The sequence below is a fragment of the Procambarus clarkii genome, chromosome 6 (assembly GCF_040958095.1).
Source record: "Procambarus clarkii isolate CNS0578487 chromosome 6, FALCON_Pclarkii_2.0, whole genome shotgun sequence".
Taxonomy (NCBI): Eukaryota; Metazoa; Arthropoda; class Malacostraca; order Decapoda; family Cambaridae; genus Procambarus; species Procambarus clarkii.
The window spans coordinates 19977615-19985114 of NC_091155.1; positions in this window are offsets into that span (position 1 = coordinate 19977615).

Here is a 7500-nt window from a genome sequence, read left to right on the forward strand (position 1 = left end):
AGTACAATGAAAACTTTTATGTAGCCAGTATGACAAAGCAAAAGAGAGTTATACAAATCTGTGATCTGCTACCATACTAACAGGTCACAGAGCTGCTAGTATGGTAGTGGTGATGGTTATTCTCTTGTCATGTTCCTGAATATGGTTATCTTGAGATGATTTCGGGGCTTTAGTGTCCCCGCGGCCCGGTCCTCGACCAGGCCTCCACCCCCAGGAAGCAGCCCGTGACAGCTGACTAACACCCAGGTACCTATTTTACTGCTAGGTAATAGGGGCATAGGGTGAAAGAAACTCTGCCCATTGTTTCTCGCCGGCGCCTGGGATCGAACCCAGGACCACAGGATCACAAGTCCAGTGTGCTGTTCGCTCGGCCGACCGGCTCCCCAAGGTGGTGGAGGTGGTTCCCTGCGATTACCCTGAGTGCTGTGCTGGTGTACAAGGTCTGGTTTTTTCATGAGTATCTTCACTCCTCCTTCTCTTTAATAACCTGCCCTTCCATTCCCAGTGAGCGCCTCTGGATCTCATGAAAGTGGGAAACGGGACAGAGGTGATGAAGATGGATGAATATCGTTCTTTTTGACATTTTCTCTCTCTCTCTCTCTCTCTCTCTCTCTCTCTCTCTCTCTCTCTCTCTCTCTCTCTCTCTCTCTCTCTCTCTCTCTCTCTCTCTCTCTCTCTCTCCCTCTCTCTCTCTCTCTCTCTCTCTCTCTCTCTCTCTCTCCTCTCTCTCTCTCTCTCTCTCTCTCTCTCTCTCTCTCTCTCTCTCTCTCTCTCTCTCTCTCTCTCTCTCTCTCTCTCTCTCTCTCTCTCTCTCTCTCTCTCTCTCTCTCTCTTTCTCTCTCTCTCCCTCTCTCTCTCTCTCTCTCTCTCTCTCTCTCTCTCTCTCTCTCTCTCTCTCTCTCTCTCTCTCTCTCTCTCTCTCTCTCTCTCTCTCTCTCTCTCTCTCTCTCTCTCTCTCTCTCTCTCTCTCTCTCTCTCTTTCTCTCTCATCGTTTCCTTTAAACCAGGAATACGACCCTGTTCTTGTGAGCAGGGTCGTGTGTATATATATATATATATATATATATATATATATATATATATATATATATATATATATATATATATATATATATATATATATATATATATATATATATATTTATGGATGAGCGTGTACAAATGTAGTTATATATGCATCTACACGCATGTTTTTATAAATGTATTCAAATTCATGCATGTACATGTATGTGTATTGAGATATGCATATGAGAATATATAATGGGTGTGAGAATATTTATGAATGGCTACACCAAACCCAGCCATGCGTCAGAGAAACACAGAGGGGAAGTTAAAATGAATAAACAAGAGGATAGTCCTCAATTTACTGTGGGAGGGTGTGTGTTTAATGGGAGATGGGAGAGCCAATGAGCGACATACCGGTGGATTGGTAGATACAAACCACTATTATTTTTCCCCCCCCATTCACGTAACCCTCTCTCGCTCTCCTCTCATATTTTCTCCCCCTTTCCCATCCCATTAACCCCATTGCGTCTCACCAATACGCCGATCATCTATATGGATATAATAGGGAGTCTGTAAGGCAGATTATTCGCATGAGGGTTAATGGGGCGTGGATAAAGCCCCAAATCCAAATGGACAATAGGGAGAACCCGGGTTTGTGCAGTCGTTCGTAGACAGATATCCGGATCTGGGGATTTTGTTGTTCCCATGACGGCTATGTTGACGTTCTCACTGCTCGAGCTTGCGAACACCAGTTGCCACTGAACCCAAGTTACACTATATATATATATATATATATATATATATATATATATATATATATATATATATATATATATATATATATATAAAGTGTACCTAATTGTCAGAACCTCATAATTTAACCTTGGCACAATTTGCTTAACAGTCGGAGCAATTTTCGTTGTTTTAAAATGTTTCCTTCCAAATTGGTTTATTCTAACAATTAAAATATAATATCATATTGTTAGGTTAAATTAGGTTAGGTTTGGTTTGGTTAAATTTGTTGTTGTGACTGAAATAATGTAATTCTAGTCATATATAATGCAAACAAACACTTCATTACTTTAGAACAATGCTTCAAAAGTTTTATACTTCAGGAAAATTTTGATTGTTGGGAAATTCTGGGAATTAGGTGTGTGTGTGTGTGTGTGTGTGTGTGTGTGTGTGTGTGTGTGTGTGTGTATGTGTGTGTGTGTGTGTGTGTGTGTGTGTGTGTGTGTGTGTTTTCCCATTGATCACATAATTCTTGTTCATATGAAGCAATGAGGAAGAACATGAACTACTCAGCAGTCCATATGATTTTTGTTCTGATTTCTGCAGTTTCTTCATATTTTTGGATAATTGCATAACCTGGAGACGAGGTCTGAACTTATGTTATATCAGACATAGAATGAATTTTGATTGATTCTAGTCTTGTTCAGGTCTTGTAGTTTAAGTATTGCTGATCTTTATACGGTCATTCTGAAAAATTACTGGTTCATTTTTCAACGATTCTCCCTCTCTCTCTCTCTCTCTCTCTCTCTCTCTCTCTCTCTCTCTCTCTCTCTCTCTCTCTCTCTCTCTCTCTCTCTCTCTCTCTCTCTCTCTCTCTCTCTCTCTCTCTCTCTCTCTCTCTCTCTCTCTCTCTCTCTCTCTCTCTCTCTCTCTCACTCTCTCTCTCTCTCTCTCTCTCTCTCTCTCTCTCTCTCTCTCTCTCTCTCTCTCTCTCTCTCTCTCTCTCTCTCTCTCTCTCTCTCTCTCTCTCTCTCTCTCCCAGCAAGCCTGAGAGAGCCCTGTAGTTACGACCATCTTAGTCATAGGTTGGCAGGACTCAGCTCCCACTGGGTGTCTCCAGGCACAGGAACCCCACATAAATTTTCGATTTTCTTGCTCTTTCCTCTTTCCAAACACCATAGTATCCCCGAGTCTGTTGCCATACGCTCTCTATGATCTGCTCTCAAACCTGATATTACTCCTTCATACGTCATTCTTCCTTTTCCTTCCCCCTCCTCTTTCTCCTCCTACTCCAGCTCCTCGTTTCTGCCTATCTTGCCCCATTCATCAACCCCACCCTCCCTCTCCCCTCCTTCACTTCCTTCTTTCCCATCCGACAAGATCTTACAGTAGCAGGACGTTTGCCATGATTCTCCTCAGCTACAAATTGATAAATAATGAACGGGTTTCTTGTCGACGATAACTTTAGAGCAGCGACGACGGGGAATTAAGTGAGGGAAGAGAGGGGGGATTGGATTCGATAAGAGGGGGAAAGTAGGAAAGGGAAGGGTAAGGGGGACAGATGGGAGATGAACCCCTCAAGCCAATCTGAGGAGTAGAGGAAAGGGAGAAGAAAACTTCTAGAGGCTGACAGGGGGTCTTCAGTTGATTGTAAGTTTTCTGAGATTGATTGATATAGTGTGCTAGGGGGATGGAGGAGAGGGGGAGATGTAGCTAGGATGATACTTTTTCTGTCTGTCTGTCTGTCTCTGTCTCTGTCTCTCTCTCTCTCTCTCTCTCTCTCTCTCTCTCTCTCTCTCTCTCTCTCTCTCTCTCTCTCTCTCTCTCTCTCTCTCTCTCTCTCTCTCTCTCTCTCTCTCTCTCTCTCTCTCTCTCTCTCTCTCTCTCTCTCTCTCTCTCTCTCTCTCTCTCTCTCTCTCTCTCTCTCTCTCTCTCTCTCTCTCTCTCTCTCTCTCTCTCTCTCTCTCTCTCTCTCCCTCTCTCTCTCTCTCTCTCTCTCTCTCTCTCTCTCTCTCTCTCTCTCTCTCTCTCTCTCTCTCTCTCTCTCTCTCTCTCTCTCTCTCTCTCTCTCTCTCTCTCTCTCTCTCTCTATCTCTCTCTCTCTCTTAATGTAAATGAATGAAACAGGTAGAACAATAATAATACTTCTATACAGCATCACGATATGTACAAAATATTTTAAAATAATTTCGTTGGGATTTGGGAAAAGGATTAGAGGAGAGAATAGTGATGAAACCGGTTTAGTGGGGGTAGATGAGGAAGGGATAGTTATGGAATGGGGAACAATCAGAGTATCGGAAGGAGGTAGAAAAGGATAGAAGTAGCAGCGGAAGGGGATGTAGGGAAGAGAGGCAGTAAGGGAAGGGAGTAAATGGAAAAAGGAGGATAGTAGAAGAGAGAGGGAAACATAAATATAGCAAACTGTGAAAGTTAATACACACGACAGACAGATGAACTCGCTTACACACAAGAGCTGACTAATACTCTCATGCATCAATGTGAGTGTTTTAATCACGTTCAGTAAGCTGATTATCTCATGAATACTGAAAACATCTGAAAGTCAGACACAAATATTACGTGATAATAATTATAATTTCTCTATTTCTCAACACAAATATTACATTATAAGATATATATATATATATATATATATATATATATATATATATATATATATATATATATATATATATATATATATATACATATATATATATATATATATATATATATATATATATATATATATATATATATATATATATATATATATATACAGGATTCCAGCATGGAGTCCGTACCTCGTCAAGCACAAGACTAATTGGAGAAGGTTCAGAGGAGGTATTCCACCAGATTAGTACCCGAGCTGAGGGGTATGAGCTACAAGGAGAGACTACAGAAACTAAACCTCACGTCACTGTGAGAAATAAGAGTTAGGGAAGACATGATCACCACATTCAAAATTCTCAGAAAAATTGATAGGTAGATAAACAAAAAATTATTTAATATAGGGGCACATGCTGAAAGGGACACAGGTGTATAGTGAGTACCCAGATGAGCCATAGAGATATTAGAAAGACCTTTTTTGTGTCAGAGTAGTTAACTAATCGAATTCATTACTGATGTGGTGGAGGCAGACTCCATACACAGTTTCAAATGTTGATATGATAGATCCTAATAGGCTTAGGAATCTGTACACCGGTTGCTTTATAGTTGAGACACGGGACCAGTGAGCCGAAGCTCATCCCTCGCCAGCACAACTATTTGAGTACATTTAGGCGAGTACACATATCCAAATATTATTGCAACTCTTAACTATTAACTGAATCTCATCCATTTATATTCATAGGATTTTGGACTCTCCACCAAACTCAAGGGAATTCAGAAACTTTACTTAAGCGCATGGAAAGTGGAGACCAAGGTTTTATGCAAATGTTTTACTAAATTGAAAAAAAAAAGATGAATGAAAAGAAATGGAATATTTCAGGTGAAGTTTGTGTTAATTGTTTGAAAATGGTTTTTGCATTGTGTTAAGTAATTTTTAATTTGTCAGGACCAAGACCTGGTATTTTAAATGATAAAGGGTATTTTTATATATTGCATTAGTCTTCCTTTAAACCCTATAGATTCTTCCTAAATATTTTTTGTGATATACAAGCAAATGTATTGGAAGAATTAAAGTGATCTCTCTTCTCGTAGCTGTAGCAGTTTTTGAAAGGAATATTAGCTTTTACTTTGGAATCTACGCAAAGGGAACCAACAAATGATTGTGTAATTAAAGTACTGGTGCGTGAAATGACAGGTGCCCCTGACAGGTTCCTTGACAAGTGCCTTGACAAGTAGAAACAAAGTTCTGTCAACACCTACATCAACCTTACTCATTCACAGCTGTATAGATACATCTTTCGGAGCAGCTTTCCAGAATCCCCCATGAATGTACTTGTAAATTCCCTCCTCCTCCTTCTACATATTTACATTTTATTTACATGTTTACATCAGAGTAATTACAGCATTAATGACACAGAAGGTACAGCAGTAATTACCGCAAGTTGTTGAGCTCCGTAAGGTCCTTGGATGCTAAACTGCAATAAAAATATTTTGGGCTTTACCCCTCTGTATCAACACGCTCAAAAGCTGGAAAAGTAACTGGCAGCCTTTGGGTCTCTTGTGCCTTGAGTCTTGTACCGTGAGAAAACTAATTTCTGTGTATGATTTAGTTGAATTTTTTAATGTGCCATATTTTTCCCCGAATGTTAACATTTCTAATCATGAGAGAGATTTATTACAAATTACTTCCTTTCTGGTATACCTTCATATGCGTAAATAACGTCAAAAGATTCTGAGAAACATTTACATATAAATTTTCTAGTTGGTTTTCATCAGTCATCATACTAATAGAACTTATATATAAAAATAGATATGTTTTACTCTCTGAATTCAAGACTTAGTGATCTTTAACATTATAAGTGTTGCTGGGACAATGTCGATACGTGGAAAAACTCCAGGTGTGATCAATTCACTTGGGCTGAACGGTAGAGCGATGGTCATGCAGGTCGGCGTTCAATCCCCGAACGTCCAAGTGGTTGAGCACCATTCCTTACCCCCTTGGGGCCAGAGAGAGGTGAGGAGAAGGAAATCTTAGAGGAAGGAGCAAGGTGAAAGGTACGGAAGGGATAGGTGTAATAAAAGGTGAAACAATTGGATAAAGAATGGGATACAGATATCTTATTTCAAGATATAAGATATCAGATATTAATTAAGATCTGTTATATTATTGTCTGAATGGTATTAAGATATCAGGCCGCATAGTGATTCTGATTCCAATATTAGTATAACATTTGACCGATTCCATACATGTTTGTATTTATTTTTTTAGCTTAAGTTCTCTGTCTGTCTGTCTGTCTCTCTCTCTCTCTCTCTCTCTCTCTCTCTCTCTCTCTCTCTCTCTCTCTCTCTCTCTCTCTCTCTCTCTCTCTCTCTCTCTCTCTCTCTCTCTACTTGCGCAATATGCAGATCTACACTGGCAAATACTACACATTACAGTACTATAAAAGTGTTAATGTCTTAGTCTATCTTTACAGAAAAGTAATAAGTAATTGATCCGAGAACACCTAAATGTAGGTGATTAAAGTATAATTCATAATTTACAGCAGCCAAATAATCCCAATTTACAGAAAAGGAATAAAACCACGATGGATAACTGAGATAAATAATTGAGTGTTTTCCAAACTTGGGCATAAAACAAAATCAAAACTAAAAAAATTCCTTTTATTTTAAACATTCGTCGCTTTTTTTTCGCCGTAGCAACAATGTTTACCTAAGGGTCTTCATCCTTTTGCCCGGCCTAGCGGAAGCAAGAGGTCTGTTGTGGTTGGTGTGACGTTTGATATGTCAGCAAAGTCCTTTGAATCTTTTCCAGGGATTAGTCGTCGTGATGGAGAAGAGTGATGGAGCAGAGAGGGAGGTCTACGACGATACTGAAGGCGGCGACGAAGGATATGAAGCAGGCAGAGACAGAGGGAAATCCAGCGATATGGAAGCTCTCGATCGATGATAAATTGAAAACGCGATGGAGCTAATGGGATGGAAGTAGAGGGATGGAGATGTGGAGCGGAGGTAATGACACGGATGCTGCTTAAAGGAACGGGACATATGGACTGGGAGAGGATGGAGTAAAACATGATGGAAGAGGGAGATGAAGAGATAAAGAAAGTGGGGAAAGGGCAGGAAGTTGTGATGGAAACATACATGCACACACACACA